This window comes from Bos javanicus, chromosome 9, assembly GCF_032452875.1.
Source record: "Bos javanicus breed banteng chromosome 9, ARS-OSU_banteng_1.0, whole genome shotgun sequence".
Classification (NCBI taxonomy): Eukaryota; Metazoa; Chordata; class Mammalia; order Artiodactyla; family Bovidae; genus Bos; species Bos javanicus.
In genome coordinates this window covers 54561928-54589519 of record NC_083876.1, presented here as the reverse complement: position 1 = coordinate 54589519, position 27592 = coordinate 54561928, and the positions used below count along the sequence as shown (strand labels likewise).

Genomic DNA, 27592 nt, shown 5'->3' with positions numbered 1-27592 from the left:
GTTCATTTTAATGTTGGAGAAAGAATATGTCTGCTTTTACTTTTATAGAAATTGGTTCTACTATAGAAGATGCCTTGTGCTCCTTTTAGTCAAGTAGACAGAGTAATTGGAATAATCATTTTAATGCATATCAAATATAAATGTATAATCATAATTTTGGTACTAGAAACCATTTTCAGATATTTTAAAAAATCTAATTTTTAAGAAAACAAGTTTTCATGTTGGCAATAAGGTCAGTTGGAAATGGATTGATTGCAAATGATATTTTTCAAATAAAATTGTGCTTGCTTTTGAGGTAAACAATCAAAAGAATTATAACAAAGTAATCATATTGACCTTATAAGAACATTCCTCTCACTGAGGAACTAACTTTAAAGTTCTTAAATAACCTAATTAGGGACCTTTAAGAGAGAGAGGAAAAAAAAAAAAAACCCTGGCCAAATGAAGACTAATTAGAATGACAGGCATTCTTCTGACTATGGGGGAGTCATAGTATCTAAGCAGTAAAAACAGTGTCTCATTAGTCTTTTAAACGTTATTCCCAGGTTTCCATGAAATTGATATTTAATCACTTTCCCAGTGTATAGCAAGCACTTATTACACTGGGAAGACATGGGGAGTGAAAAGTTTATAAAATTTCTGTCAATCTCTTCTCAATTTGAAGAATGATTCATTATAATGGGCCACCGGTGGCAGAGGGATGCTGAATGGGAGCCTGTAATTAACTTCACTTCCTACTTTATTGATGGCATTTGCTGGGTACTGAGATTAGATGGTGTATCTGGGGGAATGTACCCCGTGGATCATGCTGTACAGTATTCTAAACTACATCTAAATCATATCTATGGATGTGTTCCTCACAACTCTAGGTAGCAATTTTATGAAACTTGGGGCTATTTTAAAGTATTTGGAGACCAAGTTTGTTGCTCAGAATAGCACATGTAGATAGATTTAGTGTCTAAATGAATAAAACATGTGTCTAAATTACAGTACAACTCTACAAGGAACAAAAATTGACCTTAAGAAGACATAGCACAACAATTTCCTTTTTAAAACTGTCATTGCATTTAATCACTGATTTGGTTTTTTTGAAGTATGGCTATAGTTTTAGAAGGTTGCAGTATGTTTTACTGTTAATAGATGCTTAAAATAAAAGTATGGTTGTAAGAGCTATTTAATTTGTCATTAAAATTTAGCCTCATGTGCATATATAAGAAAAGTCAATCTAGCAACCTCCCGTCTCCTACCCCTGAAATATTTTCCCAGACCAAAGAAAACAGAAAAGAATGAACATCCTAAGTTCTTTTATTCCATTACCAATTTAGCAAACAGTTTTTTTCATGAAAAAAACATAATTTTCATAAGAATGGTATGATGATCGTTCTTTGTTTTTATTTTCTATCCTAATAAAAAGTTCTCTTTCTTTTATACTCTCAAGAGAAATATAATCATGGCATATTTACCATACTTCGTATTGTTGACTTTATCTGTTTTCAGTTTCCCATTCTAAGAGTCCCTGGGCATTTCCTGCTAAACTAGTATGGGCTTTGTCCTTCTAGAGCTCATGTTCTAATGTGGGTAAGGACACAAAAACCATTGAAAAACAAGCAGTGAGTACTTTTCTAGCAGATATTACAACTTCTTCAACAAGCATTAGAGCCTTTAGGGCAACTGTTCATCTTAGACTCAGAAATGAATAGTATCAACAAATACTTAAAGGTAATTCAAAAATCTTCAAGTATTTCTTTTAATATGGCCCAGTAGAATGTATTATTCTGAAAATCAGAAAACAGTTTCTCTAATAGTTACACTAAGTAAAATTGGATAAAAATGACACTAAAATATACCTAGGTAAAACAGAAAGATTGATTTTTGCCATATTGAAAAAAAAGGAATTTATAAAAATTCCATCTGAAAATTGCATTATTGCTTAAAATTCCCTCCAAATGCTTTTGTATAAGCATTTTATACAGTTCAAAATTTAAAATCAAATGTATAATATTCTTTATAACTATTCAACATCTGTGACAGTAGCATAGTATTATAAAACCTTCTCTATACTGTACTGTAGCCTTTACAAGTCATATGCTGAAAGCAAGACCTAAATTTCACAATGTGCATTCCAATTTTCTATTAAGTGAGAACCCTCTAAAGACCACAAAGGGGCCAAATTATCTAAAATATTAAAGGCTTATTATATTTCTACTAAATTATCAATTTTGTAAAACAATTAAACAGGGAAAGCCAATTAGTGTAAAAGTGGTCTTCAGAGTATAATCATTAGTTAGAAGCTCGTTTGATAAGGTTAGGTCCAAATCTAATAAGTTAAACCCCCAGCAGAACCATAATAGAGCCTTAGTGGCAGTTTTTAAGAGTCTTATTCTCTAAATAGAAGCCACAAGAAATTAAGGAAATTGAAAAAAAAGGTTATTTTTGCCACAATCAACAAAATCTCTATAGAGCTATGTCAAGTAAGAATCAGGGTAGTTTCTTAATTATAATCACTAGAAAGTTATTATATTATGAATCAAAACTATTATTAGTTCTAGTTTCTTCCAATAAAGTACTAAGGACTGTAAGTTAAAAAATTATTGGAAGAGACAAAATGTATAATAAAGCAAATACTTTTTAACTTTGGGGAAAATGAAAGAACATTAATACAGTGAGAATGTACAAATCTGATTTACATGATTTACACTATTACCCCAGCTAGCTCTGCCTTGTTTATGTTTCAGAAATATTCTTTAAGTAAAAATAAAACAAATTAAAGGAAAAGTTAGGTGGTTTATACAAATATATCTGTTTACATAAGTGTGCACTCATCTAAATATTGAAACAAAATTTCTGGATTACTAAATCAGTTATTTATTTTGCATAAAGAATTGGATCATTTTCAAGAGAAGAAGATGCAGCCTACTAAGTGCTAACCTATTGGCCTATTTGAATGAAGAAAAAGTCACTTATTCTAGAATACAGAGTGGAAATATATATATGTGTATGTATGTATACAAAGATTAAAATAAGGCAGCCTTATTTTATTTTAATTTTGTCCCAGCTCCTTACATTTTACTTAACTATTAATGAATAGACATGAATGAAAAAGGATGTACTAAAGATCAGAAAAATAATATTTTTGGTTCAACATATTCTTCAGAAAACTTTTATCACCTCTGTTCTTTGAATTCTAAAGGAAGCAGATCATTGACATAATCTGGTCATCTACCCATCACTACATTCACATTCAAAAATAACAGATTGATCCTTATGGAACACTGGCTGATAACACCATCTCTTGCACAATCCTGTGCAAAAATGATTACTTTCAAGGTTGTATAAACCTTATAAATGGTTATCTGCCCCATCCTATTCCTTTATTTTCAATTCTTCATGTGCATATAGTTTATGATTAACTTTTAAATACTGCTATAATTGATTCATCTATTTTACCATCTTCATTTTAAAGTATAAATCTTTGTTATATTAAATTTTTGAGTGGCTATTTTGTTCTTTTTTGATAAGAGTAGTCTGAAGCTATATCTTATTAATATAGTTGCATAAATAATCAACCAGATCCCTTAGGTAATTAAAAAATAAAATAAAATGAGCATCTGTTGGTACAAGTTCATAATGTGAGTGATAATACGCAGGTGAAAGGTTAACATAGAAAAAATTGGACACAGTGCATGAACACAAAATAAATTATTACATGGCTAGGTAATTTTATTGCTCCCATTTAGTTAATTATGCTGTATATCAAACTAATAGTTAAATAGGCAAGCTCTTACTTCAGTGTCCTATTCATACAACTATAAATTGCTCCATACATCTAGAATTGTGATTAGGCATAAATCTCACAGCAAGGTATAATAACAAAATATAATTTGCCTCACTACTTGAAAACTTCACAAATACACTTTTAAAATATATTTCAAAAGAAATCACATTAATTCTAGCAGTCATAGCTTAATAAATTTAAATACCTCAATATGTAGAAAAATATATTTCTGTTAATATATGGCTGTGTGACAGGTTTCCTCAAAACTTCGTGACTAAGACAACAACCTTTATTTGCTCTCAATTCTGCAATTTGAGCATGACAGCTCATCTGTGTTCCATATGGCATCAGCAGGGTGGCTTTCCTGGAGCTGAATAATCCACTTCTTTGATGGCCTCTCTCACATTTCTGGAGAGTTAGCACAGGCTGCCAACTGGGAACTCAACTGAGGCTGCTGTCCAGGGTCTTTGGTTATTCTTGGTTATTCATGGTTTCTCCAGTTGAGCAGAATGACCTCCTCCCAGTATGTTGTAAGGGAGCCTCATGGCAGTCAGACTTTTTACATGTTGTCCAGTGTAACCCAGAGCACAAAATATAGCCTGCTCTGCCTTCTTAAGGCTTTAGTCTTTGACAGGTACACCTTCAATTCTTCTGCCTTCTCTCAGATAAAGCAGGTCAGGAGCTAAATGAAATATAATGGGAAGGGACTGCACAAGTGTGTGAATACTAGGCCCTGAAATATATAATTGACTTCCACAAATAATCCCATATACCATTTCCACAAGTGAAAACCAATATGTTTCTAGTTTATATCAATTTCTTTTCAACTTAATATAAATACATATATATGGTCAGCAAGGTATCCAACCTAAAATGTATTTTGTTAAAAATCAGTGATAAGTCCTGGGGCAGAATTCTATGTAATTCATCCATGTTCCCCATATAATTAATCTTTTAACTCTACCCATCAAGTGTAGAATTAGCCCAGTTGGCAATAAAAGAAAGCCAAAGTAGACTTACAAATAGCAGTGAATAGAAGAGAAGCAAAAGGCAAAGGAGAAAAGGAAAGATATACCCAATTGAATGCAGAGTTCCAAAGAATAGCAAGTTCAGTTCAGTTCACTTCAGTTGCTCAGTCATATCTGACCCTTTGCGACCCCATGAATGGCAGCATGCCAGGCCTCCCTGTCCGTCACCAACTCCTGAAGTCCACGAAACAATGTTCATTGAGTCGGTGATGCCATCCCACCATCTCATCCTCTGTTGTTCCCTTCTCCTCCTGCCCTCAATCTTTCCCAGAATCGGGGTCCTTTCAAATGAATCAGCTCTTCACATCAGGTGGCCAAAGTATTGGAGTTTCAGCTTCAACATCAATCCTTCCAATGAACATCCAGGACTCATCTCCTTTAGGATGGACTGGATGGATCTCTTTGCAGTCCAAGGGACTCTCAAGAGTCTTCTCCAACACCACAGTTCAAAAGCATCAGTTCTTCGGTGATCAGCTTTGTTATAGTCCAAATCTCACATGGATACATGACCACTGGAAAAACCATAGCCTTGGCTAGATGGACCTTTGTTGACAAAGTAATGTCTCTGCTTTTTAATATGCTATCTATGTTGGTCATAACTTTCCTTCCAAGGAGTAAGTGAGGAGAGATAAAAAACCCTCCTCAGTGATCAGTGCAACAAATAGAGGAAAACAATAGAATGGGAAAGACTAGAGTTCTCTTCAAGAAAATTAGAGATACCAAGGGAATATTTCATGCAAAGATGGGCACAATAAAGGACAGAAATGGTATGGACCTAAAAGAGGCAGAAGATATTAAGAAGAGGTGGCATGAATACACAGAAGAACTATATAAAAAAAGATCTTCACAACCCAGATAATCACTTTTATGATATGATCACTCACCTAGAGTCAGACATCCTGCCAAGGGAAGTCAAGTGGGCCTTAGGAAGCATCACTACGAACAAAGCTAGTGGAGGTGATGAAATTCCAATTGAGCTATTTCAAATCCTAAAAGATGATGCTGTGAAAGTGCTGCACTCAATGTGCCAGCAAATTTGGAAAACTCAGCAGAGGTCACAGGACTGGAAAAGGTCCGTTTTCATTACAACCCCAAAGAAAGGCAATGCCAAAGAATGCTTGAACTACAGCACAATTGCACTCATCTCACATGCTAGTAAAGTAGTGTTCAAAATCTTCCAAGCCAGACTTCAAAAGTACGTGAACTGTGAACTTCCAGATGTTTAAGCTGGATTTAGAAAAGGCAGAGGAACCAGAGATCAAATTGCCAACATTCACTGGATCATCAAAAAAGCAAGAGAGTTCCAGAAAAATATCTACTTCGCTTTATTGACTATGTCAAAGCCTTTGATTGTGTGGACAACAACAAACCGTGGAAAATTCTGAAAGAGATGGGAATACCTGACCACCTTACCTGCCTCTTGAGAAACCTATATCCAGGTCAGGAAGCAACAGTTAGAACTGGACATGGAATAACAGACTGGTTCCAAATCGGGAAAGGAGTACGTCAAGGCTGTATATTGTCATCCTGCTTATTTAACTTATATGCAGAGTACATCATGAGACACTCTGGGCTGGATGAAGCACAAGCTGGAATCAAAATTGCTGGGAGAAATATCAATAACCTCAGATATGCAAATGACACCACCCTTATGGCAGAAAATGAAGAAGAATTAAAGAGCCTCTTGATGAAAGTGAAAGAGGAGAGTGAGAAAGTTGGCTTAAAGCTCAACATTCAGAAAACTAAGATCGTGGCATCCAGCCCCATCACTTCATGGCAAATAGATGAGGAAACAATGGAAACAGTGACAGACTTTGTTTTTCTTTGGGCTCCAAAAATCACTGAATATAGTGATTGCAATCATGAAATTGAAAGACGCTTGCTGCTTGGAAGAAAAGTTATGACCAACCTAGACAGCATATTAAAAAGCAGAGACTTTGCCAACAAATATCCATCTAGTCAAAGCTATGGTTTTTCCAGTGGTCATGTATGGATGTGAGAGTTGGACTATAAAGAAAGCTGAGCACTGAAGAATTGATGGTTTTGAACTGTGGTGTTGGAGAAGACTCTTGAGAGTCCCTTGGACTGTCAGGAGATCCAACCAGTCCATCCTGAAGGGAATCAGTCCTGAATATTCATTGGAGGGCTTGATGTTGAAGCTGAAACTCCAATACTTTGGCCACCTGCTGTGAAGAACTGACTCTCTGGAAAAGACCCTGATGCTGGGAAAAATTGAAGGTGGGAGGAGAAGGGAATGACAGAGGATGAGATGATTGGATGGCATCACTGACTCAATGGACATGAGTTTGAGCAAACTCTGAGAGCTGGTGATGGACAGGGAGGCCTGGCCTGCTGCAGTCCATGGGATTGCAAAGAATTGGACATGACTGAGCAATTGAACTGAACTGAAGTAACCACTGCGGCCTCATCACTTGAGAAGTTGTGAGAGTGCCCATGTCGTCTTTATCACACATGCACTCACAGCAATTCCAATTTCACACTCTGTTCCTAAAGTATGCAGTACTGTTTATGTCCATCAACAGCAATTATACTGTTGACATAATTTCTATCTTTAAAAATAATTCCTTCAAATTTTATGCAAAGATGATAAACTTAAGTGTAAATACATATTTAGCAGTAACTTACTAGACAAAGTTAAAATGTTCTACACGTTTTCGAGATTAGGAACTTGGAACAGTCAAGGTATCTCTTTATTGCTAGTCCAAACAATGCAACTTATATTACACCAAGGCAAAGTTGGTGGGAATACTGAACACTGACTAGAGTTTTAGATGTAGGGAACACATAAAATATGCAAATGCAGAAGTTGGGAGAGGTGAGTAAGAGGTGAAGTGAGAACTAGTACACAAGAGAAGAGCTACAATAAAATTCTAAGCATCTGACATTTTTTGAGCCCTTATTATGTATCAAGTATATTATTTATAACATTTACCAAATTAAAGTAAGTCTGAAAACCACCACCAATATAGTACTTACATAAAGGAAAAAAGAGATGATAGGAGACAATAAATGGCCAAGTGGAAGAGCAGGAGCACAGTCTGAGTAAATTCCTGTAAGAGGTGTCATTATTTACAGCTTAAGCCTCAGTGGTTCCTAAGGAGTTACTAGTGCATGGGCTAGAATTTACTAGAAAATATCATTGGCAAAATTAGAGACCTTCACAGAAGATAGGAACTAATTTGTGGGAGTGGGTGAAAAATGTGGATTCAGACAATGAGTTTGGGGTAACATGGTAGCTAGTACTAATATATGGTAAAAGAAAGTTATAGAAATTGGGATTCAAAGTTAGAGGAGAGAATAATTAGGGAAACATAAACATAGCATCTCAAAGACAGAATCATCTCGCAAGGAAAGAAAGTAGAAATAAAAGAACAAAGTTACAAGGGGCTAGAATTGAGGAAAACACAATTTGCAAAGGGAGGAGAAGGAAAAAGAATGAGTGAAAAAGAAGGATTGTAAAAATAAAAAGAACAAATATATAGTGTCATAAAGAACAAAAAATACAGAATTGTGGCCAACACTATGAAGCACATTTAGGACTGAGGAAGGATGATATTGTCTGTTTAGTTTTTATTTGGAATAATTCTGTGTGATTCATTTGGATGTGTTTTTCTAATACATCTTAATGGCAACAGGTCAGTTTCTTAATGTATTAATCCACTGTATTTCTCAGGCAATATTTCTCTAATGGCAGGACTGTCTAATATACTGTAGATGTTTTAGCAAATTTAGTTTAATTACACAATTAAAACACTTCCTGATAGTAATATAATGACTTCATATAAGATAATTATACTTTCTTATGCAGTATAAATAATAACCTGTATAATAGTGTTATACAATTGAAAACAAAAAATAAACAATTAAGGATGTTCTATCATTGTTCATTAAAAATCACACCTTCATGGTATTGATCATTGAAATTTATTTGGACAAATTACCCCATAGAGTAGCTGCCATAAGAGAATTTTCATAGAGAGACTATATAAATTTAAGAATACAATTATTGTTTTGATATTAAACTATACTATTGAAAATATATGAAAATTTAAGTTTAAATAAATATTTACTTTGTTTTTTGTAGCCTTTTAGAGAACATAGGCCATTGACCATTTATTGAATGTGTACTAAGTTTTCTACATATACTATCTCATTTTAATCTCCAAAATACTTCATTGAGGTAATACTATTGTTATCTGCATTTTATCGAGAAGATACATAAGGCTCAAAAAAGTGATGATCTGCTCAAGGTTTCAGAACAAGAAAGTGATGGAATCATGTTCAAATTCAGATTGCCTGTTAAGAGTTGCATTTTTCACCATCCCAGATGATAAGATGTCAGATGACAAGGTCAGCTGGCCTTTTAATTGTCCTGCCAGAAAAATTTAGTGGAAAGGATAGCCCTGAGTTGTCATGTGTTATGTAGTTACAAAAATACCTTATTAGAGCCATTAGAGAATTGGTTTGATATACACTAGGGAGGGCTGTTTGGTACCCAGAGAGCCATTAAGGAATTCATCCTAAAGATCTAGAAACCAAAGACTTCAGAGCAGCTGCACTCCAGGGAAACTAACAAGAAAATGAACCTTCTCTGCCCTTCTGCACTCTCTTACTTGGTAGGTCAGAACCCTGCAACCCTGTGAATGACCCAAGCCTTCAGTCTATTTCAGCACTGAATTTAAGTACTTCTGATACGGCTAAAGAATTCACAGAAGACTAAAGAATAAATCAATAAAATAACTTCTAAAAACTATTTATGGAAAGCAATAAGCTCTGTCTTTGCCCTTTATGACCACAACTAATCTCTACAAATCTCCCTTGCACAATGACCTCACCTAACCCTTAGTCTTTGAATTTATCCTTATCACTGTCTCACTTCTTGATCCTATGACCTTCTGTGGTAAGGCCTCAAACAGGCAAGGGAAATCTGTAATAAATATGAATAAATTAAATGAGTAAATGCATAATAACTAATACTAAATGATTTATATATCTATATTTTAAAATGGAAACATTTAGCTTCTCATAAAAGTAATATATGTTTATTTGTTGAAAATAGGTTTAGAAAGTTTAAAATTTCTTATAAGCCTACTCTATAATTTGTCCCTCAAACTGCTAAAACAACTTAATTCTGGCATGTATCTTCAGACATAGAAACACACATGCACACGCAGCACATACATTTAAGTTCTTATTTAACTGAATGCATACACTTAAAATATTTAAATGGCTGACGTTTATTATCATCTTCATTTGTGTATTATTAAAGCAAATTAATGCACATTTAAGGTATAGATTATTTGATCAATCTGAGCATTCTCATCTGCATATAATTTTTTAAATTATTGTAAGTAATTATAAGTAAACATCTTGGAAAAACATATTTCCATATTTTGATTATCCTTTAATTTTTACACATATTTTTAATTTTTTTTTTAGTGGACATAATTTACATTTACGTATCCACTAACATTTTTCAAGGCAGCATATACTCACATCTTTACAAACAATGGACATTAATAATTTTTAAAAATGTTTTAGCATTCCCTTGTTCATTTCAATAGGATTTGAATAATCACGGGAAGTAAAGAAATAAAACAATTGGCATCTCAAAACTAGAAGTCAGAAGAATTTGTTACACTAATTTGAAAGACTTTTATAAGCCTTATTCGTTTTTATTAAAAACAGTCAAGTAAAGAAATGCTATTATTTTATAGAAAATACATTTTATATCAGAATTTTGTTAAGTAACATAAACCCTATAGCTTCTTAATTTAGGAGAACACAGAATTTTCCTATATTTGTATCTATTTTTAAAAGCTCATCAGGACTGTATAAATATTTTTAATATATGTAAAACAAAGCATCAAATCGTTGACATAAAAGGAAAAATGGCCTTCTAAATGTATATCTTCATTCATAAGCAAGTGCTGTGTCCCAGGTCTGTAAAAGTGAAACCAAGATGATGAAGTTACCCTGATGCTTTGGTGCTGATACAGTAGTGCCTACAGGAGGATCTTGTTAACGGAAGGTGAACGCAAACATGTTCCAACTTCAGCAAAAGACATTACAGCAACTTCTCCCTGAGTGTAGCTATCATTGTTTCAAAGCAGACACCAACGGAAAGTTCCAAGGAAAGAATTTCTGAATGAAAAAAGAAAAGAGCCAAAACAAAGTATGATTCAGGACATTTCTGACACCCCAGACTTCAACCATTCCTTCTTTCTGACTACCCCTAAGAAGGAGCCCAAAATAGCTCCTACCTTTAACACATCTGAAAGGATTCATGGCAGAAACCTGTGCTTCTGTAGGTCCTATCCAATTTCCTGTGAAAAACTCGATCCTTTTTCTGAAGAATATATTATGTACATTATGTGTGCTTATGTACATTTTGTATATATGGTATAAATACACATAAGCATATATCCCATCTATCATATATGTACAGAAGCACATATAATAAAGTACATATATACACAAAATTTATATGATTATATATCTCTAAATAAATACTTATATTGTAAATAAATATGTATGCATTTATTGTATATATGTACCTATTTTCCAACTTTATTGAGAAATAACTTACAAATATAATTTTACATATTAAAGTATACAATATAATGATTTTATATACATACAGTGTTGTTCTTACTTTACTTAATCCCCACAGCAACCCTATAGAGTGGGTAATATAGGTATTAACACCCCCATTTTACAGATGAAGAAACTGAGGCACAGAGAGGTGGGGGCACCAGGAAGCTGCTAAAGGTTGGGGGACTCAAGAGTCCACCATTTATAACCACTAGGCTATATGATGGGGTGAACCCTTGATAAGGGAAAAGACATCGAGTAGAGCCAAGCTTCTAAAATTGGGGGACAAGAGAATCTGAGGAATGCCGGGGATGTCCTCTCCACAGGCGACTCTCCAAACCACTTCCTTTATGGCTAGCACTGGCTCACTAGAGAGTGGAATCTTAAAGTGAAAGAGACTGCCTCTCTCTCTCTTTTTTTCCCCCTGGCTGCTCCCCACGGTTAGTGGGATCCAACCAGGGCCCTCTGCAGTGAAAGAGCCAAGTTCTAACTACTGAATCACCAGGGAATTCCCATAAAGGGATTCTTTAGACGATGACGATGCTAGATCGTGTCCAAATTTGAGACTTCGTGGATTACAGCACACCAGGACTCCCTGTTTTTCAATATCTCCCAGAGTTTGCTCAAATTCATATCTGTATATACATAGTGGGATGATTACCAGATCAAGATAATTAGTGCAATTACCCCTCATAAAGTTAATTCTTTTTCTTTTGTAGGGAGAATGCTTAACATCTACTCTAAGTAAATGTCAAGTATATAATACTTTTCAGTTCAGTTCAGTTCAGTCGCTCGTCGTATCCAACTCTTTATGACCCCATGAACCGCAGAATGCCAGGCCTCCCTGCCCATCACCAACTCCCGGAGTTTACCCAAACTCATGTCCATTGAGTCAGTGATGCCATCCAACCATTTCATCCTCTGTCATCCCCTTCTCTTTCTGCCCTCATCTTTCCCAGCATCAGGGTCTTTCCACATAAGTCAGCTCTTCACATCGGGTGGCCAAAGTATTGGAGTTTCAGCTTCAACATCAGTCCTTCCAATAAACACCCAGGACTGATCTCCTTTAGGATGGACTGGTTGGATCTCCTTTCAGTCCAAGGAACCCACAAGAATCTTCTCCAACACCACAGTTCAAAAGCATCAGTTCTTTGGTGCTCAGCTTTCTTTATAGTCCAAATCTCACAACCACACATGACTACTGGAAAACCGTAGCCTTGACTAGATGGACCTTTGTTGACAAAGTAATGTCTCTGCTTTTTAATATGCTATCTAGGTTGGCCATAACTTTCCTTCCAATGAGTACGTGTCTTTTAATTTCATGGCTGAAATCACCATCTGCAGTGATTTTGGAGCCCAAAAAAATAAAGTCAGCCACCATTTCCCCACCTATTTGCCATGAAGTGATGGCGCTGGATGCTATGATCTTAGTTTTCTCAATGTTGAGCTTTAAACCAACTTTTTCACTCTCCTCTCACTTTCATCAAGAGGCTCTTTAGTTCTTCTTCACTTTCTGCCAAAAGGATGGTTTTATCCACATGTCTGAGGTTGTTGATATTTCTCCCGGGAATCTTGATTCCAGCTTGTGCTTCATCCAGCCCAGCATTACTCATGATGTATTCTGTATATAAGTTAAATAACCAGGGTGACAATATACAGCATTGATGTACTCCTTTTCCTATTTGGAAACAGCCTGTTGTTCCATGTAAGTTCTAACTGTTGCTTCCTGACCTGCATACAGGTTTCTCAAGAGGCATGTCAGCTAGTCTGGAATTCCCATCTCTTTCAGAATTTTCCTGTTTATTGTGATCCACACAGTCAAACGCTTTGGCATAGTAAATAGAGCAGAAATAGATGTTTTTCTGGAACTCTCTTGCCTTTTTGATGATCCAAAGGATGTTAGCAATTTGATCTCTGGTTCCTCTGCCTTTTCTAAAGCCAGCTTGAATGTGTGGAAGTTCACAGTTCATGTATTGCTGAAGCCTGGCTTGGAGAATTTTGAACATTACTTTGCTAGCATTTGAGATGAGTGCAATTGTGTGGTAGTTTGAGCATTCTTTGGCATTACCTTTCTTTGGGATTGGAATGAAAGTCCAATGGCCAGTCCTGTGGCCACTGCTGAGTTTTCCAAATTTGCTGGCATATTGAGTGCAGCACTTTCATAGCATCTTTTAGGTTTTGAAATAGCTCAACTGGAATTCGATCACCTCCACTAGCTTTGTTCATATTGATGCTTTCTAAGATGGTGACTGCAACCAAGATATTAAAAGATGCTTACTCCTTGGAAGGAAAGTTATGACCAACCTAGATAGCATATTCAAAAGCAGAGACATTACTTTGCCAACAAAGGTCCGTCTAGTCAAGGCTATGGTTTTTCCAGTGGTCATGTATGGATGTGAGAGTTGGACTGTGAAGAAAGCTGAGCGCTGAAGAATTGATGCTTTTGAACTGTGGCGTTGGAGAAGACTCCTGAAAGTCCCTTGGACTGCAAGGAGATCCAGCCAGTCTATTCTGAAGGAGATCAGCCCTGGGATTTCTTTGGAAGGAATGATGCTAAAGCTGAAACTCCAGTACTTTGGCCACCTCATGTGAAGAGTTGACTCACTGTAAAAGACTCATGCTGGGAGGGAGGAGGCAGGAGGGGGCAGGAGGAGAAGGGGATGAGAGGATGAGATGGCTGGATGGCATCACTGACTCGATGGACATGAGTCTGAGTGAACACCGGGAGTTGGTGATGGACAGGGAGGCCTGGCGTGCTGCGACTCATGGGGTCACAAAGTTGGACACGACTGAGTGACTGAACTGAACTGAACTGAAGGCCTACTTGACTTTGCGTTCTAGGGTGTCTGGCTTTCAGTGAGTGATCATACCAACATGATTATCTGGATTGTGAAGATCTTTTTTGTACAGTTCTGTGTATTCTTGCCACCTTTTCTTAATATCTTCTGCTTCTATTAGGTCCATATCATTTCTGTCCTTTATTATGCCCACATTTGCATGAAATATTCCCTTGGTATCTCTAATTTTCTTGAGGAGATCTCTAGTCTTTCCCATTCTATTGTTTTCCTCTATTTCTTTGCATTGATCGTGGAGAAAGGCTTTCTTATCTCTCCTAGCTATTCTCTAGAACTCTGCATCCAAATGGGTATATCTTTCATTTTCTCCTTTGCTTTAAACTTCTCTTCTTTTCACAGCTATTTGTAAGACCTCCTCAGACAGCCATTTTGCTTTTTTGCATTTCTTTTTCTTGGAAATGGTCTTGCTCCCTGTCTCCTGTACAATGTCATGAACCTCCATCCATAGTTCATCAGGCACTCTGTCTATCAGTTCTAGTCCCATAAATCTATTTCTCACTTCCTCTGTATAATCATAAGTGATTTGATTTAGTTCATACCTGAATGGTCTAATGGTTTTCCCCACTTTCTTCAATTTAAGTCTAAATTTGGCTATAAGGAGTTCATGATCTGAGCCACAGTCAGCTCCTGGTCTTGATTTTGCTGACTGTATAGAGCTTCTCCATCTTTGGCCCAAAGAATATAATCAGTCTGATTTCAGTGTTGGCCATCTAGTAATGTCCATGTGTAGTCTTCTCTTGTGTTGTTGGAAGAGGGTGTTTGTTATGACCAGTGCATTCTCTTGGAAAAACTCTATTAGCCTTCGCCCTGCTTCATTCCATACTCCAAGGCCAAATTTGCCTGTTACTCCAGGTGTTTCTTGACTTCCTACTTCTGCATTCCAGTCCTCTATAATGAAAAGGACATCTATTTGGGTGTTAGTTCTAAAAGGTCTTGTAGGTCTTCATAGAACCATTCAACTTCAGCTTCTTCAGTGCTACCGGGTAGGGCATAGACTTGGATTACCGTGATATTGAATGGTTTGCCTTGGAAATGAACAGAGATCATCCTGTCATTATGGAGATTGCATCCAAGTACTGCATTTCAGACTCTTTTGTTGACTATGATGGCTACTCCATTTCTTCTAAGGGATTTCTGCCTAGAGTAGTAGATATAATGGTCATCTATGAATTAAATTCATGCATTCCAGTCCATTTTAGTTCACTGATTCCTAGAATGTTGATGTTCACTCTTGCCATCTCCTGTTTGACCACTTCCAATTTGCCTTGATTCATGGACTTAACATTCCAGGTTCCTATGCAATATTGCTCTTTACAGCATTGGATGTTGCTTCTATCATCAGTCACATCCACAACTGGGTGTTGTTTTTACTTTGACTTCATCCCTTCATTCTTTCTGGAGTTATTTCTCCACTGATCTCCAGTTGCATATTGGGCACCTACCAACCTGGGGAGTTCATCTTTCAGTGTCCTATCTTTTTGCATTTTCAGACCTCATTGCCTTGTTTCCTGGTTCATGGGGTTCTTACGGCAAGAGTACTGAAGTGGCTTGCCATTCCCTTCTCCAGTGGACCACATTCTGTCAGTCCTCTCCACCATGACCCAGCCATCTTGGCTGGCCCCACACGGCATGGCTTAGTTTCAGTGAGTTAGACAAGGCTGTATCAGTTCAGTTCAGTTCAGTTCAGTCGCTCAGTCGTGTCTGACTCTTTGCGACCCCATGAATCACAGCACATCAGGCCTCCCTGTCCATCACCAACTCCCGGAGTTCACTCAAACTCATGTCCATCAAGTCGGTGATGCCATCCAGCCATCTCATCCTCTGTTGTCCCCTTCTCCTCCTGCCTCAATCCCTCCCAGCATCAGAGTCTTTTCCAATGAGTCAACTCTTTGCATGAGGTAGCCAAAGTACTGGAGTTTCAGCTTAACATCATTCCTTCCAAAGAACACCCAGGGCTGATCTCCTTCAGAATGGACTGGCTGGATCTCCTTGCAGTCCAAGAGACTTTCAGGAGTCTTCTCCAACACCACAGTTCAAAAGCATCAATTCTTCAGCGCTCAGCTTTCTTCACAGTCCAACTCTCACATCCATACATGACCACTGGAAAAACCAAAGGCTGTATAATACTGTATTATTAACTATAGTCATGATATGAATATAAGATCTTCAGAAATAATTAACTTTATAACTTAAAGTGTGTTATATTTGGTCTCTCCCCCCAGGCCTTTGCAGCCACCATTGTATTATCTGTTTCTATAAAATCATTTGTTTCTTTTTTCAGATTCTACATATAAATGGTACCATATAGCATTTGTTTTTTCTCTGTCTAGCTTATTTCAATTAATATAATGCCCTTTGGGCCTACCCACGTTGTTGCAGATGACAGGATTCCCTTCTTTTTGTGATTGAGGAATATTCCTCTGTGTGTGTGTGTGTGTGTGTGTGTGTGTGTGCTCGTGCATGCACAATCGTGTATGTGTATCAGTTTCTTTATCCATCCATCAATTGAAGGACATTTAAGGTGTTTCTGTATTTTAGCTATTGTGAATAATGCTGCAATGAGCATGGATATGCAGACTTCTCTTCAAGATACTGATTTCATTATCTTTAGTGAAATATATCCAAGAGTTGGACAACTTTATTACATTGTAATTCAATTTTTAATTTTTTGAAGGACCAGCATACTGTGTTATTCCCATCAACCATGTATAAGTGTTCCCTTTATTTTACATTCATGCCAACATGTGATAACTATTGTGCTTTTGAAAACAGCCATTATAACAGGGCTATACAGTTATCTGAATGGATAACATATTACAAGTACAATTTACTTCAAAATAAGAATAAATCCAGGATATTATCTAAAATGTAATGATCATTATAGGTGTACCTCAGAGAGATTGCAGGTCCAACTCTCAACCACTACAATAAAGCAAATATAGTGGTGAACCTTTTCATTAAGTTTCCCACAATTTTTTAAGTTTCCCTATGTGCGTAAAAGTTATGTGTACACTAGACTGTGGTCTGTTAAGTGTGCAACATCATTGTGTCTAAAAAATGTACAGACCATAATTTGAAAATACTTTATTGCTAAAAAATGCTAACCATCACATGAGCCTTCAGTAAGTAGTGGTATTTTTGTGGGTGGAAGGTCTAGGTCTTGCCTCAGTGTTGATGGCTGCTGAATGATCATGGCGGTTGCTGAAGGTTGGAGTGGTGTGGCAATTTCTTAAAATAAGACAGCAATGAAGTTTGCCACAGTGATCACCTTTTCCTTTCATGAAGGACTTCTCTGTAGCTAGAAGTGCTATTTGATAGCATTTTACCCACACTAGAATGTATTTCAGAGAAGGAGTCATCCACTCAACCCCTGCCATGGCCTTGTCAACTAGGTTTATGTAATATTCTAAATTATTTCTTGTCATTTCAACAATCATCACAACATCTTTACCAGGAGCAGAGTCATCTCAAGAAACCACTTTTTTTTTTTTTCTCACTCATAAGAAGAAAATCTTCATTCATATTCAAGTAAAACTTGAGATTGTAGCAATTCAGAAATATCTTCAGGTTCCTATTCTACTTCTAGCTCTTTTACTATCTCTCCCACAGCTTCAGTTACTTTCTCAGTTGAAGTCTAGAACCCCTCAAAGTCATCTAGGAGAGTTGAAATCACTTTTTTCCAAACTCCTGTTAATATTCTTATTTTGACCTGTTCCCATGAATCAGGAATGTTTTTACTAGCATCTAAAATGGTGAATTCTTTCCAAGAAGTTTTCCATTAATATCGCCCAGATATATCAAAGGAATTACTACCTGTGGCAACTATAGCCTATAAGGATTAGATCTCATATACAAGTGTCTGAAGAACTATGGATGGAGCTTTGTAACATTGTACAGGAGGTGGTGATCAAAACTATCCCCAAGAAAAACAAATGCAAAAAGGCAAAATGGTTGTTTGATAAGGCCTTACAAAGAGCTGAGAAAAGAAGTGAAAGGCAAAGGAGAAAAGGAAAGATATACCCATTTGATGCAGAGTTCCAAAGAATAACAAGGAGAGATAAGAAAGACTTCCTAAGTGAACAATGGACAGAAATAGAGGAAAACAATAGAATGGGAAAGACTAGAGATATCTTCAAGAAAATTAGTGGTATCACAGGAAAAGTTCATGCAAGAATGGCCACAAGAAAGGACAGAAACAGTATGGACCTAACAGAAGCAGAAGATATTAAGAAGAAGTGGCAAGAATACTCAGAAGAATGCTACAAAAAAGATCTTAATGACCCAGATAACCACGATGGTGTGATTACTCACCTAGAGCCAGAAATCCTGGAGCGCAAGATACTGGGCCTTAGGAAGCATCACTACAAACAAAGCTAGTAGGTGCTGGAATTCCAGTTGAGGTATTTCAAATCCTAAAAGATGATGCCATGAAAGTGCTGCACTCAATATGCCGGAAAATTTGGAAAGCTCAGCACTGGCCACAGGACTGGAAAAGATCAGTTTTCATTCCAGTCCCAAAGAAGGGGAATTCCAAAAATGTTCAAACTACCGCAAAATAGTACTCCTCTCACATGCTAGTAAAGTAATGCTCAAAATTCTCCAAGGTAGACTTCAACAGTATATGAATTATGAACTGCCAGATGTTCAAGCTGAATTTAGAAAAAGCAGAGGAACCAGAGCTCAAATTGCCAACATCCGTTGGATCATAGGAAAAGCAAAAGTATTACAGAAAAACATCTATTTCTGCTTCATTGACTATGATAAAGCCCTTGACTGTGTGGATCACAACAAATTGTGGAAAATTTTTAAAGAGATGGCAATACCAGACCACCTTACGTGCCTCCTAGAAACCTGTATGCAGGCCAAGAAGCAACAGTTAGAAGGGGACATGCGTCTGCAGACTGGTTCCAAATTGGGAAAGGAGTATGTCAAGGCTGTATATTGTCACCCTGCTTACTTAACTTATAAGCAGAGTACATCATGGGAAATGCTAGGCTGTATGAAGCACAAGCTGGAATCAAGATTGCTGGGAGAAATATCAATGACCTCAGATATGCAGATGACACCACCCTTATGACAAAAGGAGAAGAGGAACTAAAGAGCCTCTTGATGAAAGTGAAAGAGGAGAGTGAAAAAGCTGGTCTAAAACTCAACACTCAAAAAACTAAGGTCATGGCATCCCATCCCATCATTTCATGGCAAATAGATGAGTAAATGATGGAAACAGTGATACCATTATATTCTTGGGTTAGATACCTGCATGAATCTCTGGATAACTTGCTGCAGAGTCTATGCCAGCATTTGCTGCTTTACCTTGCATTTTGATGTTTTGGAGACACCTTCTTTCCTTAAACGTCATGAGTGAGTTTCTGTGAGCTTCAGAATTTTCTTCTGCAGTTACTTCACCTCTCTTATCTTCACAGAATTGAAGAGAGTTAGGGCGTGGCTCTAGACTGTGTTTTGGTCTAAGGTAATAATAAATATAACAAAATGAGAAAGTTTGAAGTATTGCAGGAATTACCAAAATGTGACACAGAGACAGGAAGTGAGCAAATGCTGTTGGAAAAATGATGCCAACAGACTTGATCAGCTCAGAGTTGCTACAAAACTTCAATTTGTTAAAAACAAACAAAAAACACAGTATCTGTGAAACACAGTAAAGTAAGATATGGCTATATATTTGTGTTTAAAAACTGACACTTTAAATTCTTGAGGAGGAGAGAGGAAATGAATGCCACTTTTGTCTAGTAGTTTTCTGAGAATTACCATCTGATATAGCTCACAGCCACTTGGCCTGTCTCTCAAGGAGTTACAGATTGCTTCTGTGAGATTAAAAACCAAATCAAACCAAAAAAAAGAAAAATGTGAAATTTTGCATCCCATAAATTTTATTTTTGACTGTATCACATAGATATATACTAAATACAATTATAATTGCACATATAAAGATTAAATGTCAGTATTTGAAAAAAGCACTACATCTTACCACAAATGCATTTATCTAGTAACCTATGCTCTTTCCAACCATTCTTGGATTTAACTCTACATATTTGAAAAGTGAATGTGTTAGTCATTCAGTCATGTCTGGCTGTTTGCAACCCCATGGACTGTAGCCCACCAGGCTCCTCTGTCCATGGAATTCTCCAAACAAAAATACTGGAGTGGGCTATTGGTAAGGAAAAACAGCTTTAAAAATTTAAAAAGCAAGTCTTCAACTTGGCTATCCTAAATCTTCATGTTCTGGTCTTAAAAAGCAAGAAAGTATGGCATATTTCTTCTTATGCTAAAAGAATATTAATTGACCAGGCATCCTGATTTCTATTAGAATTTATGTTCATTTTAGGAAACTAAAAACAAAATAATACATACTATCAGTTAATGAAAAGCGCTAGTCGATTAAAATGAGAGCTTCTCTATGTGGTTGGCCATTGCTCTTTATATATTAGCATCTTCAGCAATTTCTTACCTAGATAACTAAAGAAATATGTAATTTTTCTGAATATATATATATGTTTATTAAAGTTTTAATACATCTTAAGATAGCTTTAGTAAAAGTATTACTGATAACAGATATTTAACCATGGTTCAGAAAATTGGAAATGTGTAATATCTTAAAACTAATAAATGTCATTGCATGCTGTTCTTGTCAGCCTAATATATTATTGCTACCAAGCATCCTTAATCTAGGTCACTCAAGGTATAACCAAAGAATGTCAGAGCTGCAGTGGTCAGTAAGTGGACACTAAATAGGAAGTAAGCAGGATGTCTGTCATGTAGACATATATATACCATAGATATACATTGTCTGTTAATTAAGAGCAATTCTGATAATAACATAAATTTGATCAAAACTTTACCTCTGGCATATATGCAGAGTTCATCTTGCAAAATGCTGGGCTGGATGAAGCACAAGCTGGAATCAAGATTGCTGGGAGAAATATAAATAACCTCAGATATGCAGATGATATCACCCTATGGCAGAAAGCAAAGAACTAAAGAGCCTCTTGATGAAAGTGAAAGAGGAGAAGGAAAAAGCTGGCTTAAAACTCAACGTTCAAAAGACAAAGATCATGGCATCCAGTTCCATCACTTCATGGCAAATAGATGGGAAAACAATGGAAACAGTGACAGACTTTATTTTCTTGGGCTCCAAAATCACTGCAGATGGTGACTGCAGCCATGAAATTAAAAGACGCTTGCTCCTTGGAAGAAAAGCTATGACCAACCTAGACAGCATGTTAAAAAGCAGAGACATTACTTTGCCAGAAAAGGTCCATCTAGTCAAAGCTATGATTTTTCCAGTGGTCATGTATGGATGTGAGAGTTGGACTATAAAGAAAGCTGAGCACCAAAGAATTGATGCTTCTGAACTGTGGTGTTGGAAAAAAACTCTTGAGAGTCTCTTGGACAGCAAAGACATCCAACCAGTCCATCATAAAGGAAATCAGTTTTGAATATTCATTGGAAGGACTGATGCTGAAGCTGAAACTCCAATACTTTGGCCACCTGATGCAAAGAATTGACTCCTTGGAAAAGACCCTGATGCTGGGAAAGATTGAAGGCAAGAGGAAAAGGGGACGACAGATGACGTGATGGCTGGATGGCATCACTGAATCAATGGACATGAGTTTGAGCAAGCTCCAGGAGTTGTTGATGGACAGGGAAGCTTGGCATGCTGTAGTCCATGGGGTCGCAAAGAGTCGGACACGACTGAGCAACTGAACTGAACTGTAATGTTTATTCTAAAATGACTGGACAGACTAGAGTTGGAAAGTGCCAGAAATTAAATTCATTCTAAATTAGTGAACTGGGGGATTGGGCATGAATCCTGAACACAGGATGAGAAATTATTACTCTGTAGTAATGGTTTCCATAATACATTATACTCATTTCACCACTCAAAACACCAATGGAAACCTGTATATGTAAATAGTAACAAAGCGCAAGCATGGTTAATACCATTTCCCTATTAACTTTATGTTGCATAACACTTATATAATGCTGTGAAAATGTTCACTTACAATGAAGTGTAATGACTACAATAATGCTTTATTCAGTGCTTTAATTTGTCCATGAATCATCCAAGCCAATGTAATTGCACTGTTAATATGACACTGTTGAATAAACAGGTCATATACAAATGGAATGGATCCTTCTTAACTGGGCCATGTTAAGCATTTCTATGGAAGCATCTTCTGGATAGTGTTATCTGCATGTTTCTTGTTACCAGCACTCTGAGGCAAAGTATGATGAGTTTTGTAAATTTGTAATTACACTAAAAATATAGGGCCAGTTATCCTACAAAACTAAAAGGAGATTGAGGAAGGTTTGCTGTCTTTAAACAGGCTGTCTTGAATCCTATAAAATATTTAACCCTGTCACATTCATAGTTTTATACTAAAACATGAGACATAATACCTAAATAATAAACTGAGTTGTAGTCATATAACAAATTAATGAAAGATTTCATGTAAATCAGTAGTATATAGAAAGGTGTTTGAAAGATCACTGGGGATTGTAACAATTATGGGATATATTTCAACAAGCGTGGCATGAGACAATGTTAATTTGCACTACAGAGAAAGAGAAAGCAATTATGAATAATAATATAAAAATATTTTTAGAATATCTAAAAGTAATTTATTATCTTTAAAATACAGTAAGAGGACAGAGTAGAATATTCTTTATCTGAATTTCTGTCAAAAATATTGAAAAATATTGAATTTTCAAAAACACATCTACAGCAAGAGGATAAGATAAATGACACTTTTATAGACTTTGGCAAGAAATTAAAACATAGATTTGCCTGAAAGGCAAGGAATAAACATAAACACTTTTTCTCCCTTGACTGACCCTTGGAAGTTACAAAAATTATCAGAAATATAGTTATAACCCTAGGAATAGAACAAAAAATGATTGCAGACCTAGACCACTCCAGGCAAACTACAAACCAAAATAAGAAAATGGGGGAGAAAAGTAGAGCATTTTTATTTCATGCAAAAATATGCTGCCATCAAAAATGAAAATGTTGAAAACCATCATGACAGTTTAGGAAGTATTTGTGCTATAATGTTATGTTAAAAAATCACAATATAAAATCAGCTATCAGAGGATAACTGGAACCAAAGAGCTAGTACAAGGGGACACAGAAGATGTTTATAATAAATGACTCTGGGTCACAAAACAGGGAAGTTGTGTTTTCTCTACTAGTAAGTTTTTTCCTATATTTAGAAATTTTTTAATAAGTATACATTTTGCAATTAATGTTTCTCAATGTGGCATCTAAAATGAAACTAGCTTCTTAGATATGTTATAATCATGGAAGTCACTAATGGTGTTAGAAGACCATGTTAAAGTTTCAGTAGGAGAAGATTGAATTAGGTGAAGAACTTGTTAGAGATATCTTGGTCCTAGTGATAGCTTCAAATGGGTATATCTTTCCTTTTCCCCTTTGCCATTCACTTCTCTTCTTTTCATAGCTGTTTGTAAACCCTCCTCAGACAACCATTTTGCCTTTTTGCATTTCTTTTTCTTGGGAATGGTCTTGATCACTGCCTGCTGTACAATGTCACAAACCTTCATCCATAGTTCTTCACGCACTCTGTCTATCAGATCTAATCCCTTGAATCTATTTGTTACTTCCACTGTATAGTCGTAAGGGATTTGATTTAGATAAAAACTGAATGATCCAGTAGTTTTCCCTTCTTTCTTCAATTTAAGTCTGAATTTGGCAATAAGGAGTTCATGATCTGAGCCACAGTCAGTTCCTGGTCTTATTTTTGCTGACTCTATAGAGCTTCTCCATCTTCAGCTGCAAAGTAGATAACCAATCTGATTTTGGTATTGACCATCTGATGATGACCATGTGTAGAGTCTTCTCTTGTGTTTTTGGAAGAGGGTGTTTGCTATGACCAATGCATTCTTTTGGCATAACTCTAATAGCCTTTGTCCTGCTTTATTCTGTACTCCGAGGCCAAATTTGCCTGTTTCTCCAGTTGTTTCTTGACTTTCTACTTTTGCATCCCAGTCCCCTATAATGAAAAGGACATCTGTTTTGGGTATTAGTTCTAGAAGGTCTTGTAGGTCTTCATAGAATCATTCAACTCCAGCTTCTTCAGCATTATTGGTCAGGGCATAGACTTGGATTACTGTGACATTGAATGGTTTGTCTTGGAAACAAACAAAGAACACTGTCATTTTTGAGCTTGCTTCCAAATACTGCATTTCGGACTCTTTTGTTGACAACGATGGCTACTCCATACTTCTAAGGCATTCTTGCCCACAGTAGTAGATATAATTGTCACCTGAATTAAATTCACCCATTCCAGTCCATTTTAGTTTGCTGATTCCTAGAATGTTGATGTTCACTCTTGCCAGCTCCTAATTGACCACTTCCAATTTGCCTTGATTCATGGACCTAACATTCCAGGTTCCTATGCAATATTGCTCTTTACAGCATCGGACCTTGCTTCCATCACCCATACATCCACAACTGGGTGTAACTGTTTTTGCTTTGGCTCCGTCTCTTCATTCTTTCTGGATCTATTTCTCCACTGATCTCCAGTAACATTTTGGGTACCTACTGACCTGGGGAGTTCATCTTTCAGTGTCCTATCTTTTTGCCTTTTCATACTGTTCATGAGGTTCTCAAGGCAAGAATACTTGAGTGGTCTGCCATTCCCTTGTCCAGTTGACCATGTTTTGTCAGAACTTTCCACCATGACCCATGTATCTTAAATAGCAAGGAAAGATAAGAAAGCATTCCTCAATGTTCAATTCAAATAAGTATAGGAAAACAATAGAATGGGAAAGACTAGAAATCTCTTCAAGAAAATTAGAGATGCCAAGGGACATTATCATGCAAAGATGAGCAGAATAAAGGACAGAAATGGTATGGACCTAACAGAAGTAGAAGATATTGAGAAGAGGTGGCAAGAATACACAGAAAAACTACACAAAAAAGATGTTCACGACGCAGATAATCACAATAATGTGATCACTCACCTAGAGCCAGACATCCTGGAATGTGAAGTCAAGTGGGCCTTAGAAAGAATCACTACCAACAAAACAGTGGAGGTGATGGAATTCCAGTTGAGCTATTTCAAATCCTAAAAGATGATGCTGTGAAGGTGCTGAACTCAATGTCAGCAAATTTGGACAGCTGACAAGTAGCTATAGGACTGGAAAAGGTCAGTTTTTATTCTAATCCCAAAGAAAGGCAATGCCAAAGAATGCTCAAACTACCAACAGTTGCACTCATCTCACATGCTAGCAAAGTAATACTTAAAATTCTCCAAGTCAGGCTTCAACAGTATGTGAACCATGAACTTGCAGATGTTCAAGCAGATTTAGAAAAGGCAGGGAAACCAGAGATCAAATTACCAACATCCTCTGTATCATAGAAAAAGCAAGAGAGTTCCAGAAAAACATCTACTTCTGCTTATTGACTACACCAAAGCCTTTGACTGTGTGGATTACAACAAACTGTGGAAAATTCTGAAAGAAATGGGAATACTGGACCACCTGACCTGCCTCCTGAGAAATCTGTATGCAGATCAGGAACCAACAATTAGAACTAGATATGGAACAACAGACTGGCTCCAAATCAGGAAAGGAGTATGTCAAGGCTGTGTATTGTCACCCTGCTTATTTAACTTTTATGCAGAGTACATCATGAGAAATGCTGTGCTGGTTGAAGCACAAGCTGGAATCAAGATGGCCAGGGGAAATGTCAATAACCTCAGATATGCAGATGAAACCACCCTTATGGCAGAAAGTGAAGAGGAACTAAAAAGCCTCTTGATGAAAGTGAAAGAGGAGAGTGAAAAAGTTGACTTAAAGCTCAACATTCAGAAAATGAAGATCATGGCATCTGGTCCCATCACTTCATGGGAAATAGATGGGGAAACAGTGGTAACAGCATCAGACTTTATTTTTTGGGCTCCAAAATCACTGCAGATGGTGACTACAGCCATGAAATTAAAGGACACTTACTCCTTGGAAGAAAAGTTATGACCAACCTAGACAGCATATTAAAAAGCAGAGACATTACTTTGCCAACAAAGGTCCATCTAGTCAAAGCTATGGTTTTTCCAGTAGTCATGTATGGATGTGAGAGTTGGACGGTGAAGAAAACTGAGCGCCGAAGAATGGATGCTTTTGAACTGTGGTGTTGGAGAAGACTCTTGAGAGTCCCTTGGACAGCAAGGAGATCCAACCAGTCCATCCTGAAGGAAATCAGTCCTGAATATTCATTGGAAGGACCAGTGCTGAAGCTGAAACTCCAATACTTTGGCCACCTGATGCGAAAACTGACTCATTTGAATAACCCTGATGCTGGGAAAGATAGAGGGCAGGAGGAGAAGGGGATGACAGAGCATGTGATGGTTGGATGGCATCACTGACTCAATGTACATGAGTCTGAGTAAACTCCAAGGGTTGGTGATGGACAGGAAGGCCTGATGTTCTGCAGTCCATGGGGTCCCAAAGAATCAGACACAATTAAGCGACTGCACTGAATTGAAATGATAGCTTGCAATAAACAGCGATGGATTGTTGATCTCTGAAGGAGAGAATTTTGCTTCTGGACCAGAGATTCGGCTTCAGTAACTCTCAGAGCTTCATGCGATAAATGTTTTATTACAGTTAAAAATGGATAGAAAAAGCTTCTGAAATTAGATGTCAGAAGGGGGCAGAGAGTGCCCCACTTGCTCTTCTTATCAAGGCCTTATGTACTTTTTCAATTCGTTACTGAAAATAAAAAGGTCTTACCAGATTCACTCCCACAACTTACATCTTAAGATAGCAGTGTTAGTCAGAAAGTTCCTATTAAGGAGAAACATATCCTGGAGCAAGGTACCTTGTTGTTATATAATCATCAATACAGAGCTTAAAGAAAAACATACCCTTGAGAAAGATGAGTTGTTTTGTTCTGTAATCATTTTGTGTTAGTCAGTCAGTGGTGTCTGATTCTTTGTGACACCATGGACCTTGCCTGCCAGGGCCCTTTGTCCATGGGATTCTATAGGCAGGAACTCTAGGGTGTGTCACCATTCCCTTCTTCAGGGGATCTTCCCCACCCAGCGATTGAACCATGGTCTCCTACATGGCAGGCGGATTCTTTATCATCTGGTCCACCAGAGAAGCCCTGGTGTAATCATTAGCTTTGGGCTTAGTGAAAGTTAGTCTTAGGTGAAATAGATTCCTACCATAACAACTCAGAGCTTAAGAAAATAAAAATGCCTTAGATGACTAAGATGAAAGAATATAGGGGAAAAAAAATGTCCCCTTTCTCCTCCTTGAGGGCCTTGGTCTCCATA

The 27592-nt window shown here is 36.9% G+C and overlaps 1 long non-coding RNA gene across 3 annotated transcripts; it reads right to left on the bottom strand.

Annotated features, from left to right (window-relative positions):
- Positions 1 to 3862: 3862 nt before the first annotated feature.
- On the bottom strand, positions 3863 to 27300 carry LOC133253939 (uncharacterized). 3 transcript variants are annotated; one of them, XR_009738499.1, is made up of 3 exons: positions 27179 to 27300; positions 19587 to 19738; positions 3863 to 4482 (listed from the first exon to the last, which is right to left on the bottom strand). It is a non-coding gene; the product is annotated as an uncharacterized LOC133253939 (long non-coding RNA). The 3 variants fall into 3 exon arrangements; XR_009738500.1 differs by having other exon boundaries at positions 3863 to 4457; XR_009738501.1 differs by lacking the exon at positions 3863 to 4482 and adding an exon at positions 17343 to 17501.
- Between the last annotated feature and the right edge of the window lie 292 nt (positions 27301 to 27592).